The sequence below is a fragment of the Anopheles ziemanni genome, chromosome 2, assembly GCF_943734765.1.
Source record: "Anopheles ziemanni chromosome 2, idAnoZiCoDA_A2_x.2, whole genome shotgun sequence".
Lineage (NCBI taxonomy): Eukaryota > Metazoa > Arthropoda > Insecta > Diptera > Culicidae > Anopheles > Anopheles ziemanni.
In genome coordinates, this window is record NC_080705.1 from 90,113,098 (window position 1) to 90,128,690 (window position 15,593).

The 15,593-nt window shown below is 45.1% G+C and overlaps 1 protein-coding gene across 1 annotated transcript in view; it reads right to left on the reverse strand.

Moving 5' to 3' along the window:
* The window catches only part of LOC131282637 (synaptic vesicle membrane protein VAT-1 homolog-like), a 55,786-nt gene extending 47,021 nt beyond the window's left edge, over window positions 1-8,765 (reverse strand). Inside the window, exon 1 of the mRNA XM_058312157.1 lies at window positions 8,652-8,765. The gene's annotated coding sequence lies outside the window, so the exon portion shown is untranslated. The remainder of the gene's footprint in view (window positions 1-8,651) is intronic.
* Between the last annotated feature and the right edge of the window lie 6,828 nt (window positions 8,766-15,593).

The following is a 15,593-nucleotide window of genomic DNA, read 5'->3' on the forward strand; positions in this document are numbered from 1 at the left end:
GTCTTGTAGTTCATTACGTTTGTTTTCTATAAACACTATTTCTCCACTTGTCTAGAAAAATCTGCGTAAAACCTTTGCTGTTGTCAACCGCTATATGTCGGCGTGATGTGGATCAAAGTTGCATATCACTTTCTTATTGAAATTGTTTAAATTGACAATCGTTCAGTTCACTTGCAATTCGCAGTTCGTGAAACGATTTACATTAAATATTTTGCTATTGAAAGGAAAGCCAATACTCAAGGATCCAAACTTTCGATGTATTGTTTCAAAGGGGTCGCGGGCCGCACCCAATGTTCTTGCGGGCCGCATGTGGCCCGCGGGCCGCATGTTTGACATCCCTGCTCTACATCCATATGATACCGAAATTTGAGATCAGCAAGTTGACACCACTCGCTAAAAAGCATAAGAGCAAATGAAAAAAGTACTCATACGATTTTGGCAAGAGTCAGTTGCTTCCTTAGAAGATTTCCTCCACAGCTGCACTTGGCATCACTGTTGTGTTTCTTCTGTAGCGACTAAATCTGTCCACTCATTTACCGCCAATCCCGGCAACGACACAAAGACAACGGAGCGCGAAAGCGATTGAACAAAGGACAAACAACATGAAATGGATTTCTCTACTCGACCGGGTTCGGAACGTGGCTTCCAGCGGGAAACCTCGGGGTTCGTGATCGCGATCTTCGTAGCGCGGATGCAACGGAAACAAATGTGCAGCTGGGACAAGATGAGGGTGTAGTAGGCAGCGGCACGGCGCTGCAATGTGCACACAAATGTGTTTTACAGCGAAAAGCGATGGTAATTGCTGACTTTTATTGCAAAATTTCTTTATTTTTGTTCGGGGGGGGGGGGGGGGGATCTTTTTAATCGATCTACTGCCGGTTGTTGCTTGCTGAGCGGTCGAAGAAAGAACGGAAGGGGCACTTGGAAGGTGGGGGGATTTACCATCAATTACCTCACGCCCGCCTCTCCCCTGGATATTCACTCCTTAATCCTTCGACATGTGCCCAGCTCGATGATCTCTATTATCGCAGGCTGTGGAACGGAAGGTAGGAAAATCGTGTGCCGTACCCTTTTCCACCTTCTCTTTTCTCGCCGGAACCAACCTTGCACTTTGCAGAGCTAATAGCGATAACTGATTTAAAGTACATTTGCGAGCAAGGAAGACTTTCGGCTAACGGAATAAACGCAGACGATTATGATAAGTGCAGGGCAGCTCAGCTTTTCGGATCAATTCTGTTCAAAATCTTTCCAACACACATTTATCCACAAACATTTAATTATTTGAAGTCGCCTAAAAAATAAGTGCAACTACGCACCAAAAAAACCATTAATATTTTATCATACGCATGTGCGTAACTTCAAAAAAATATCAGAACGATGAACTTTCTAAAATCAATTCTACTATTTGACTTTTAGCCATCTAAAAAATAATAGAAACAACAACAAAGTATTACCCCCTCAAGAATGAAAAAATAAAAATGAAAGAAGTACACTGTAACGAAAGACTGTGCGAAAAAAGATGTACCAACACACATTGCTGGAAGTGAACAGGAAACGCATCATTTGTACCGCATCATCAAACACTGTGCACTGTTGCTGTTTGCTCAATTTCATTCTCCGATGGTTTTTTGTTTTCTTTGCTACGCAGAATGCACTGGGAAAGGAGTTCTCGAGGAGTGTGAAACGGATGCAACAAGTACCTTCGCGCCTTCACCATTCACGTTTGGATGGGTTGTTTTTTCGCGCCCATTCACTATCATTTCGACGATGTTTCTTTAAGCAACTTCATCTTATTTTTAGGCCATCAAACCCGATATGTAAGAGTTCAAGTTCTACAAACGATTGAAGTAATGTAAGCATCGATCTTACAGCAAAGTAAAGTTTTAAAATTAAAGTTTATTTTTAATATCTATCAGACACCCACTCTCGCTGCGGACTCTGGGTGGCTCTGCAATAGGCAAACAAAGAAGAAGTGTTCAATCTGCACAGAAAGGAGTGCACAGACTCTTTCGAAGGCAACTGTTGCATTCCTCCACAACGTGTGAATATGTCACCATAATCCGGTTACAGCCGCAATAAACCATTTTGAAGCTGTCTCGCCCACAGAAGCGACGATTCTCGACGCACTTGAGCGAACTGAACACTTCTTCTGCACTACTTTCACTCTTCTGCTATGGCGGGAGCTTGGTTTCGAGCAATGTCCAGCAATTCGCCCGCCGGTCCAGAGTCCGTGTGCCAACTTATGATAAAAAGCAATATAATACAATTTATGGCAGTCATTAAAATGAGAAAAGAGCCCGGCAGTCCTAGACGGAAGCAGGAGAGGGAGAAAGGGTCACAGCAATTGTGGCTGGAAAAAGAAAAGCGCTCAAAACGGCTGCCCGGGACGGACACAGACGCTTCGCTTGTTTCGGGATTACTCCACCAAACAACAAAAATCGAGCAAAATCATCATACAAGATGCGTCCGTTTGGTGCGTCTGGACGATATATTAATTTCAATCATCCGAAACCCCTCCAACAGCGTGCCCTGTATGCTTTCTCCAGCCTTCTAACCGACAACATTCACGTCCCAGACGACTTAAGGGTGCGAAAGAAGTGGACAATACATTGACTCCCCCCCTTTCCACGAAGGGGATATCGTGTGCTCCTCTCTCTGTGTCTTAAGAGATTCTGCCACACCACCAAACAACGACAAGAAGGAAAACGAAACCCGAATGGGCGGGAATGTATCAACCGCTTTTTTTTCTACTTTAATGACACAAGTGACCCAGTTCTTTGACATCCAAAGAAGTGCTCGAAGAGGATGATGTCCCACGGACACTGAAGACACAGAACACCAGAAGAAACATCTTCCAAAGGCCATCAATGCACACCGATTGTAGGGGGGTTACACGTTTGACCGATGCCTTTAAATATTGCGTTCCCTTTTCATTTGCGCGTCAATTAGTTTTCCGAGCAGCGATTGCCAAGCGTCAATTTATTACATGACACTCGGAAGATAATTAAGGTTCTGAATATCATAAAAACAATTGTTTCAAACCCATAATTTACTAATAATTTACTGCAAATACTATTTTCCGAATGAAAATAGATACGATGTAGTTGTAATTTAAATTAGGCTAGCTTATTTTCCAAAGTTGGGGAATGCCAGTTGGATCAAGGAGATTGGGTTTCTTGTCCTGTAGTGGGCTATAAGCAACAAAGGAAAATCACAGCCACATGTAACCGTAACGATGTAAATTATAATGGCTACCATTTTGCTAATGCTGGCACGCACCCCGCGCTTCCGGCCAGCACTCGGTGGATAATAATTATCAAAACCATGTTTCGTCCGTTTTGCCCAATCAATCTCTCGCCGCCATGGCGTTCAAGGGCAAATGCAAGGTTCGCACGCAGCAGAGGAACCAGCGTGGAACGTGGTCCTTGCGGTAATGGAAACGTGTTTTGCGTGGGACGTGGTTGCGAACTGCCTTGCCCTCCCGTTGCCTGTCATCGTTCGCGGAAAATAGGGGGGCCAGTGCGTGTTCCGAGGCCAGGACAGACGGGTTGGACGGCCGTGTGGGCGATAAAAAAAGACCCACCTCCAGCAGCATCCAGCTTCCCGGGGCCGGACTCGATTCGCAGCGCAGCCGCAGTGCGGACCGGCATCGCAATTCGCACCGGGATGAGGATGTGTGTCCTACCCCATTCCACTTCACTTCACTCCACTGCATTAGCTACTGACAGACCATATGGCAGGGTGAAGCCATGAAGATGGAAGCAAAGTCCTCTCCATCGGAGGATATTCCCGATTTCCCGATGCTCGATTGGCGCCATTGGCCTACAACTACATTGACGGGGGGAACACAACAACTCCCGTGATTGGCGTGGGCGTAATTGATCCGGAATTGACCATCGAGGCACTATGTATCCATGGTATAGCGCTGTGTGTCAGGATTCCCTTCTTTACATTCCCTGTGTAAAGCACGGCACATAATTTTCCTTCAATATGGCAACGTTATTTCGGTTAAATTGCCATATGAAACCATCCCTCTACTCTCGAAGTACGGGAAGAAGCTTTCGTCCGCACAAATATACTTCCTCGATTCTGTCTCCACCGAGTAAAAGGTCTCCCTATAATCCTCTACGAGACAGGATAGAAATAAACTCCCACACAAATGCGCACTCCGGCTTCCACCAACTGTTGAGAGGAACATCCTGCAACTTACTACCAAACAAACATCAGCAATCATCATACACTTGCAACAACGACGACAACCACGTCACAAACACAAGCGCACACGTATGATTTATGCGGACACAAATGCTACCAGGATGACAAGAAAACGCATGAGCAAATTTCTGCATTTTGCATCCAGTAGTGCAGTAAGGATTCTGCATGGGGGTTTTATTACATGGTGCCTGTGGTTCCAGGAAAACCCTCAGTACATGATCCAAAATTAGAAACGTGGAACACACTTCGATGTTGGGCACGCCATTTCAAGTCAAGCCTAACATATTGTATGGAGAGTATTGGAAGATACACTTCCGGAGCAGCTCAAGGTGTAACATATGGTGTACTAAGAGTAAATCGCAGCAGGCGAAAATACAATTTATTCATAAAAGGAATAATCAGTGATATCCATCTTGGATCTAATAAGTTTTATTTTTTCGTATTGAGTATTTCAATCTGAAGGTCAATATTATTTGAGGACTTACAGGTTTTTGGTTCAATCCAGCTGTTGAGTCTACAACAAACCCGACAAACAAAGGGAGATTTAAACTTGCAACTCGTAAGGTATCCAGAAGTTAACACACCATGGAAAGAAATCTGATAGAATGTTTTCCGTGTGCCAGCTCCTTTTCTGCACAAAAAGAGGACGGAGCGGAAGTGTCGAGTGTGATTGTCATGCGAACATGGGCTCGAATGATCGTGGTCGGAAAAATCGACCAATTAAGAGCTAGATGCTCCGCCAAGTGAGAAGCTTCATTTTGCTTCTTGGAGCTCAAAGTTTATCCTCCAAGGAATATTCAAGGAGAACACAAAGCCCAACGCTTTGTGGGGGCGCCATCGAACACATTTATTCGAAATTCCGGACGAGTAGTAGTCGCCAGTGCAAAGACGCCACCATCTGCAGCTACACGGGGCGAACACATTCTCGCATCCGGTACTCAAGTAAAAATATACCGCGGGGCACGGAACTTTCCACTGCCGTGCGCACATTTAAACCGCCCGGTTTGCTTCGCGGTGAGGAGGCGAAGAGAGCATAAGCATAGAACATAAGAGTTTTAAATAAATAAAGAAACGAAACGAGCAAACGAAAGGGTGAAGAATAACATCGCACCATCGCCAACAGAGGGAGGAGGTAAGACAAATGGCGAAATAAATAATAAAAGAAGCGAATCGGCGAAACGCGAACGGGATCCACCGGCTTGAGGGTTCCGGGGGGACCCATTGGAGCCAACAGGGCACATACACACACATGCAGAACCCAACAGGGATTCTACCGCGGGACAAAGCGGTATAGACATTAAAACTAATGCCCGGAAGTTATCTATTCCGCGGTGGGGAAAGTGTCGGCGGAACACACCGAGGAAAGGCTGGAACACCAACGACGGATGGGGTTAGGGGAAGTGTTGGGTTTCACCAAGTTGGGTTTCTTTCGAGCGAAAGAAAGTGATGAGCGAGAACGTTTTGCGTACGGAGGGACGCCCGGAATTTCTTCCGGTTGAGAATCTCACCTACTGTTGAACCTAATCGTCACAACAATTTGTGTGGCCTAATCAAACAAATGCCATCGGGTGGCCTAATTGCACGCAGTTGGACAGCGTGCACACAATCGTACGGCGGCCGGCTGTCAAAACGCGTTTGCGGCCCGCGGATCGGATTGTTCGATTGACGGTTTCCGGCACGAACGGCGGCAACAAACGCAGTTCCGCCGTGCCGTGTGTCTTCCGCCCGAAGCCGCGGTCTCGCATTCTGATTAGACGATCAAGCGCGCGCAACTTGTTTTTGCAAATAAATCACCATCGGCAGTTGAATGGTTTGAAATAGAATTGTTTGTTTTCCGGATTCCAGAGACGGGAAAAATTGTGTTCTAACAAATGTCAAGAAGAAGAAGAAGAAGAAGGTAGCCAGCGTCTGGGTATAATACACTAAGTTGTGTATTCCGGAAAGATAATTCAATAAACACCAACCGATCGAAGTAGGCGAAATTAATAAACATCGATCAAAGTAGCTTCCGCTTGATACAAATTGGTGTTGTTGTTCACTATTACTTTTATTCAAATTGAAAAAGTCTATGAATAAAACGTTAAATAATGTTACGCAGAAACGCTTGTTTTCACTTCCGCTGACTGTATCGCTCGAAAAACAACACCGAAAATGGCACAGTTTGCCTTCGATAAGCGCGACCGTTTGCCCTCACCGCATTGTTTGTGCAAATGCAGAGGCAAATAATGCACCAAAAAAATCATCCAACCAACCCAACTCCACCCGGGCTGAACAGCGCGCATGATCCATCCGTTCCCATTTACCAGTTTTCTTAAATCAAACAACAACTAATGGCACCTGACGGTGTGTGTCAGTGAAGGCAATTGCTGAAGAAAATCCGCCGGCACCAAAGATGCACAATTCTCCTTCGTGGTTTGATAAGAATGCACCACTGTCAAGTCAAGGGAGGGGCGGGGGATGGATGCAAATTGGGAGCAAATCGACCAGCACAGGTGCATTCTGCACTTTGCACACACAGACAGACAGAACTGAAACACAAAGAAGGTTGGAAACGAAATTGTTGATTTTTTTTTTCTTGTGAATGTTTGCGAACACAGTTCTGATGATTATTGTGCCCTGTTTACTGTGGCAAGCGGGTGGAACGAAATCGAGGGAGTACAAAAAACAAACAAACTTTAAAAAACACCCCAGCAATATGCCAGCGCTCTTACGTTTTACTGATAAAACGACAAACTTGCAGATGAGATCGCAAACGTTTTTTCCTCAACTATACACATTTTTTTTTGTGTTTGGTGATAGGCTTTTTGAAGCAGTTTGAGAACAAATTAAAAATAGGTTTATGTAAATTAGGCATATTTTTCGACATAGAAATTAGTGATTATTGTGCACTACAAGAAATCTCACCGCAATCTCTTTTTAAAGAGGAATCTTCTGGAAAAGTCGGGAAAACAATCCGTAAGAGATGACTGAAGACAAATGTTGTGGGCCACGGGGAGGGAAAGCACTGGGTGCGTGGATGGGCGCAAGCGATTATGACTCACCAACGGTAAACTCTCTCGCTGGAAAAGGAGAGCTTGTAGCCTGTTTTCCAATTGCTTTTTCCAAAGCCTTCCGTTAACCGTGCGCCCTTCAGGATGGCGTGCGTGTACGCAATCAACACACACACACACACACGCTTTGAGCGCGTGCACTGCGTTTGTGGGTGATTTCGAAGGGTTCGAAGCCGCCAGAGTTAAAGGGTTAAAATGGTGCCAACAAGGACAAAGGGGAAATTGAATGCATTCGATTCCCGCTTTCCGGGAGGAAAAACCAATACCACTGCAGTAGGTGGCATTAGATGGTGATGTTTAGGAAATTTTCTAACAATTAAAAAACAACACGCCATAAACATAACATTTCCTGCCCATCGAAGGGTTACCACCGTCTCCCTCTTTCTCTGTCCAAAGGATGGATTTTTAGTTTTGTCTTTCTTTCCCAACAGGAACCCCGCGGAACAGCGAAAAAGAACGCAAGAAACCATTCCTTCTCGATCCCTTTTTCGAGTTCTCCATCTATCCGCCTGTTCGTTCGCGTCGTCCGTTACGAACGGCTAGGGACAGGGAAGGTGGCCGCGAGGAATACATGCTATGCCAGCAACCCATGTGTGGCCAGCAACTTTCGTAGAGGCCGCCGCCCCGCAGGCTTCCTTCGCGCGGGGTTGACAGGCGAAAGGGTTAAAGTTGCGTTGGATGGACGATCGGTCGAATACGATTTGAGCCGACGCCATCACCATCATCATCATCATCATCATGGCACACACCCGGAACGACGGAGAAGAGTAAAGCCGAATTGATATGAAAACGCACTGACTTTACGTTAAAGAACGGTCTCGTCCGGGCCTCAAGATGTACTCTCCTCCCGTGGTATCCTGAGAATGTGGGCGCAAAGCAAATGGAAGGAGCAGAATACGCGTGCAAAGGAATGAAGCGGGAGTCTGCGTCCATTAATTGTCCGAAGCCCGAGATAAATGAGTAAAGTTGTGACGGCGAGATCGAGCGTCAGCTAAATGGCAGCAGCATTTTATGCGACACCGGACGACCAGGCTCTTTGTCGTATCATGCCGGGAAGGTCTCTTATTGTTTAAATCACCAGTTTCGTATATGCTCGATCGTTTGATGAAATTCGATGAAAGATCGATCGATACTGCGTTTTATCGTGCATCATACCCTCATTGCCTCTGAGTGAGATGAAGCACGGCATTTCGGGTCCATATTGCATACCAACCGAGGGACATTTTGCCGCACACACTTGAAATACGGTTGAGTGCCCTAGGCATTATTAGAAATCAACATTTGCAGAAAACATTTCTTCTGTTTGGACCGGCAAGCTGGAAAAGGAAGCGAAACAGAGGGCCAACCGAAGTAGAGCGTTCGTCCGAAAAAATGGTCTTTACCTACCTCTTCCAAATGCGTTATCCTGCAAGATGGCCAATCAAACTAAGATGGACACCGGTCGTAGCAATACAGATGCACAGACAGACGATGCGGCTGGATTTTGCTGTGGATGATCACTGGGCCGCTGGGCGATTGCTTTTTTTTTTTGTTGATTTGCTAAAATATTCAGTACACAAAATGCCACACTATTTCGCTACACTGCGGGCAACAATATTCACGAACACAATTCACAAATGCACTGCCTGTATTGAATCGTACTGAAATTCCGCTACACCTCGGAGAACACTGCACCGCCTGCTGAAGATGCACACTGAACGGATGCAATTTGCCCACACTTTCGCTACCCCGTCGTAGGATGCTGCAAAAAGGGCTTCACCTCGTCGTTTTACTCGTGGTTTCGTAGAAACAATGAAACTCACTGCGATACGGCCGAAGGTTGGTAGTTATTATTGGGATCCGAAGGATGTTTCACCTTTCTCTACGGTGCCCGGAATGGATTGAGATGATTTTGCCGAAAGTGTCGTACGCACGCTAGACTAACCAGAGACTGGAGGGACGCACAACTGAACGCTACGGAAATTCAAAGTGAAATGATTGCTGCAACGGAAAACCATCGGTTTCAGCGCTTCAGATATCGCTACAACCGTTCTAATGACCTCTACTCGAACATGAGACGCGTTCGGCGAATGTCACTTGACCGGTTCAAACGAAGAGCGAGTTCCATCTTGTTCCATCCGAACCGGTAAAGTGCCGTCTCTTTTACACACAATTAATTTTCACAAAAACTAGAAAAAAGGAAAGATCTTTTTCAGCACAAAGTTGTGTGTCTTGAGCAGACATTTCATTTGAGGGGTCAAATGTACAAATTGGTGCAGTATTCATACAGTAATTAACAAATTTGTTATTCCTGCAGAGAATACCAACCAAGGTTTCTGTACCTACGCCTCATTCAATTATTTATTTTATAAACTAAGAATTACGGAAGAATATTTGACGTATAAAGTTGCTTGCATTTAAAACACCTTTCATTTGAGGGGTTTGTTGCTAAAATTGAGGCTGAGGCACTGATAAATTATTAACAAATCAGTCAGAATTTCAAGTTCTGACCAAGGTTTTTGAAGTTTGCTGGTGAGCTGCAGCTTCGTTCTAGTGGTGGGTAAAACGAATCACCAAATCCGAATCCCAATCCACAGAATAATCGCAAGTAATTGTAACCAATCAATACCGATTTGGAAATCGTTTATCTTAATCTGGATCCCCTCCAAATCACAACTGATAAGTTGCTTTTTCCGTAATAAAAACATGCCACACATTTCGGATGTGATGTTCAACGCTGTAAGTAATTCTGTTGATCTTGAAAATCAACTAACGTATGGAAACGTTCTTCGAAACGAAAACCGGACACAGTGAATTTTTTTCCAATTCCAATCGAATCAAATCCTTAAGATTAGAATCTGTTTAGGGATTGAATTTTCGAATCTTCCGAATCCCGATTCGGCCAACACTAGTTTAAGAGTCAACCGGTTCAACCGGTACAAAGTACGCGCTTTCAAAACGTTTACTGCCGTTAAAAATTTAATAATTCCTACTATTACATCACTTTGATATCATAACTGAAGACTTCATTAGGCTGTAAGTTTCGTTATTGATGATGAATCTAAATAACGAGTAAATTGTTCGATAAGAGATAAATGGTAAACGAAACTAGTTTTACCGAATTCAATACGCACCCTGCCATACAAAAGGATACGGAAGTGTGCTCGTTCGTGCTGCAAAATTCACACCTAAACTGGAGAATGAAACGCTTTTCCCCACCCAGTAGCAGACAGTCCAGACACTGCCAGACAGACAGACAGCCAAGAAGCGCGACGATAGACGGGAGTGTAAGAACGAACCGTTTCCCCCACTCGACCGACTACCACGCCACCGGTCTCCAACGTCGCATTCCGCGTGGGGACGCTTATCTTCGGGGTCGATCGTCCAGACACGTCACTGAAACGCATCCCAAACGTGTGGGGCAAAAAGTGGTGAAAATCCAGCGGGTCAAAGGGGGTACACGTTTCCGCGGGGGGTTCGTCCCGTCCGAAAGGGCGCGAGTTTGCGCAAATCGAGGGAGAAAAACCCGAACGCCACCGGCAGCACGAAAACCGGCGACCATAAAAGTTTGCCGGTTTGTTTTCTTCCCTCCGTTTTTCCACGGATTGTATCCTTTTTTCCGGCAGGCAGACAGAGAAAACGACGAAGACGGGAAAACTGGTAGGTGGAAGACGAAACAGACCGCACCCGAACCTCGTGGTTTAGTGCTGCCCCTTCCCGGCTCCAGTGTCCGCTTGCAATTCCTTCCAGTACCATCACCCCACGATGAAAGGGCATGGAAAATTTGATGACGACACTTTGGTGGGCCCTCGTGGGACACGGCTGGTCGCCTCATTGGAGGCCTAACCTAACTCGATGCCAGTGATTTGGGGACGAATGAATACACCATCGTTTGCAGGAAGAAAACACACTCAAATAACACCGAAAACTTCGCCGAGAAAAGGAAAAGTTTTTCCTCCATCATTTCATCTTCATTTATTTTATTCCATTTCTTTTTTCATGCTTTAATGTATGAAAACTCGAACCTCCTGCCAACGTGAGGTGCCGGGTGCCCTACAATATTACCGTGCGCCTATGAATTATTCATCACTCAGTGTCCATGTCTCTTCACCTAGTCCACGCAGAAAATTTTCCACCGTTTTCCCACCTTGGCGCAGAACCGGCCGGGTGGGAGAAAAGGACCGTGGGCCATATGTGGGGAAGGGAACACTGTTGAATCGCACACCGCACGCTGGGTGTGGTCGTCGGTAAGGAAAAATCGTTGGCTTGCGAAAAGAGCACCCGTGCGAGACGCCGGGAAAACTCTAACCGCTTTGCACGACTGCAAAGGGGAAAAATAGGGAAGTGCACCGCCGTGCTGATGAGATGGGAAAAGAAATCGCATAAACGTCAGGCCTCCAACCTGGGCCACTTCCGCTGGGGTCAGTGGGAACGGAATTATCCCCTCCTGCTCCTTGATTTTATTGCAATTTTATACAAGTATTTGTGTATCTTCTCCCGTATGCGTGTGTCTGTGCGTTGGATAACATTGGCGGCACCTAAAACAATCACACCAAGCGACGCAGCAACAAGCCGGCTGAATTTCCATCTATCGATTTTCCGGCAAATACCATTCGGCCAGCCAGTCGAAGCAACATGTACTTCGGCCGTGGCACAATGACTACGCCGGGCATTTTATTCGCCTTTTTCGCTTCCACATTCGCCGTGACATATGACCATTTGTTGATTGTGCCCTTCCGGCTTCCGGTTTTTGTTTTCGGCTGAAGATGAATTGTGAATCCTGCTGATGGCGCAGAGAAGCGGTAATTTGATCGACGCTTGCCATATTTATCCTGCCAGTGACTTTGACTTACTTTTGCCCCACAAGATAACGAGTCTTGGGTGGATGAAATTCTCCCCCTTTTCAATGGACCTTTCTTTCTTCTAACTCATCTTTGGGTTTGTGTCATCAAATGGCTTTTCTTTGATGATGAGTCAACGGAATGTTTACCACGTGGCAACTTTTCCAAACCCGTGTGTGTGTGTATGTGCTGGTGTCTGTGACTCAGCGGTACTTCTCCGGGTGCCCAGAGCATTTTGCCAGAGAGCAGAGATAATGGCAACCGTACATGAATCAGTTTCTGGCCCTGTGGCAGATAATCGATAAGCCAAACAGCAACAACTTGTTAAGCTTCACTCCGTACCATATGGAAGCGGAGATTGCGAGATAAGGATCCGTTTTTGCGGGTTTTGGATGCTGCCGGGAACCGGGGAAGGATAAGGAAGGACGGGGTGCACTTCCACCTTAACGAATCATCATGCAATATGGTGCTGTTTATTGGTCTTTCCGAAAGCATATTGTATGCTATTTTTGGTCACAGAAGTTTCCTTGAAAATAAAAGAACCTGTTTATAAATAGTGAACAATTTATTGGATTGAAAAATCAAATAGTTTATAGTGCAGTAAATATCAAATAGAACACCTTTTGGGCACGTGTCGATGGCCCTTTTGCGGGGTTTTGCAAGAAGAAGAAAATTTGAAAAGTGATGAATCCCATGGTTGATCCTTTCCGGTCTCGGTCTGGTTCGGTGTTTTGATGGACACACACTTTATTGCTTGCCCTTTTTGGTCACTTCATCACCCCGACACGGGCTGTCGAAATTTCCGATCTGACGAGAGACAAATTAAGAGAGTAAAAAAAAGCGACAGCAACATGGAAATGGGACACATTCCGGTTAGCATAGTTATCGAACCGGAAATTGATAAAAATTGGGTACCACATCACGGGTGTGTTCTCGCGAAGGGAATCTGCCGTCTACTCGAGAGGCATGTCCGGGTCCAAGTGTTGGTTTATCTATGTCTATTTTTACCAATTCAAATCGTCCCATAAACATTCATGAGAATCAAGCTTTTAGGGTGGGTGAGTTGGTGCTTTTTTAAAACACAATTCCTAGTTAATAATAAAAGGAAGATGATAATATCCGGTTCGTTCAAGTTTGACCACCCGGAATGCGACATATTTGTACATTCTGTCGTATGTTTGGACTTGTCACGTGCTAGCATTTTTTTTTATTTTTTGATTATCGATAACATTTCCATAATGAACAGTAAAGTCCGCTTCCGGTGGAAAAACACAATCGAACCGGAAGAAGGGAAACCTCAACTATGCGCTTGGTATTTCAATATATGCATTCTGCAAACATTGTTTTCCTTTTTCCTTTATCTTTCTCCGGCCAACCCAAAACATGCTGTCCTTTTGGTTTGCTTGTGTGGTACTCGGTGTAGGTACGGACGGTCGGGAAAATGGGCACCAACCCGGAAATGTCCGCGATGTCTGCACCAAGCGTTGTAAATCCGGTATTCTGTATGCGTGAAAGGAAACCCAAACGAAGTCCCATGGTCCGTTGAGTTCGGGTAAAAAGTGGGACAAAAAGTCAACACAACCGGAACATGATTTTGTACTTAAGGAATTCTTCGGTTGGAGAAGACGAAAAAAAAACAACCAACGTCTTTATTTGTTCCCATTAGATTCCCAGCCCAGTGGCGAATGCATTTCAATAAGATGATGCAATATTCCTTCCGGCGGTTCCCTTTTCCTATCCGGAACCAGCGTTCGCAAAAGGGTGTTTGGGGGTGGGAAATGTACTGTAATTCATCATCACCGTCTCTGGCCACCCTTTGAACCGAGCGTCCCATTAGTGTCCCCACCCTCAGCAAACGGGGTAGATCTACTATATGCGCACCATCCTCAACCCCTGCCCACCCCACCCGGACCAAAATGCGTTGCAATTGCAGACGTCTCGCCGGGTGCACGCTGCAACAATTGCCGCTTCCAGAGGCCGGGCGAACGCTCTGACTCACCGATTGGTCGCCACTTAATTATGCAGAACGGGTCGTCCTCGGGCCTGCTGCCTCGATGGCTCCGACCGGGCGATTAGAAAACGATGGGACACAGCGCTTAATACCATAAATCTGCTGCTCGCAAAACGACAAACACTCTCTTCGCTCCCTCCCTCCCGCCACGCACAGCACCGGATCGTCGGCCCGAAAGTCGGGCCCGGATCATCATAAAACAATAATGTAAAACTTCAACCCCCCGGGCGACCGAAGCCCTTAGGCAAACGAGTCACTGTTTGTATGTTTGTTTGTTTGTTTGTTTGTTTGGTTAGTTGGTTGGTTTGTATGGCCGTTCGGCTTCTCGTGTTCGTTTGTTATTTTATAAACATTTGCCCACAATAAACTTCTTTGGTGTGCGGATCGCCTAATCGCCACGATTCCACATTGGCACGTGTGTCCGTAAAACACAAGTGAAATGTGGCTAGCAAAAAAAAAGGGAAAAACTCTATAAAAGTCAGCATAAAGAGCTTGCCCCGTAATGTTTACACAGCTATGCGCTTTGGTCAACATAATTCCTGGTACATTTAGTGGGGTTCTTTGCATTGAGAGCAAACATGTTGACGAAAATCAGCAGCTGCAGTAATATTCATCCGTGAGAAACACTACAATCAATATGCTTGTTTCATCTGTTCAGCTTCTTGATACTTGACACTCTCGAACGATAATAAAATTAAATGTTCCTAATATTTGTCCTACGAAACTTTCCGATTGCATATTCATCAACATCAAATTCTTTCAACTCAGCACGGCAAAGAAAACTCTACCGTTGTAGATGCGTTCGTATTACACTATACACCATTTATTTGTATACATAATATATATTATTTTATATAGAAAAAAAAGGGAAGAAAAGAACGTTGCCTCGAGGGAGGGTTGTAAATAGGGATGATGATTTAGTTTAGATGATTAAAAAGTAAACGTAAAAACAAGTTTTAAATCACAATTAGCGCTTGATTAAAATAAAAAAAAAACCATAGTACGAAACATACAATTTCCCCGATGATAAAATTTATGGTGCGACGATAAGCGGGTCGATGGTCGGTTTTCATGTGTGAGTATGGTTAGATGATTTTATTGCGGTGTTAAACGTAAGGTTAAAAATAATGAATAAAGCAGCGTAATCTTATGCTTCGTTTTTAACATTATTATTTGATTATAGCCGGCGTCCAGTTTTGCGTGTGCATGTAACCATTCCACCGAGCGTAGGGCAAGAAATGAACCAAAAAAAAAAACTGTAGCACGAGCTTATGCAAGGCGTTGATGCATGACGTACAGTAGACGACACATTGAAGACTTTATCCCATACTCCAATGTTGCCGCGTCTACTCGACAATTCGAATCAGCTGAATATTATACAATGGCAGAGTGACAAAATAAACTCTAAAAGAGCAGAAAGGTTAATCCGGGGACAACAGGGCCAATTTGTTAACTCTTTCCAACACTCTTGTTTCCTTTGTGCGTTCTAACTCTGGT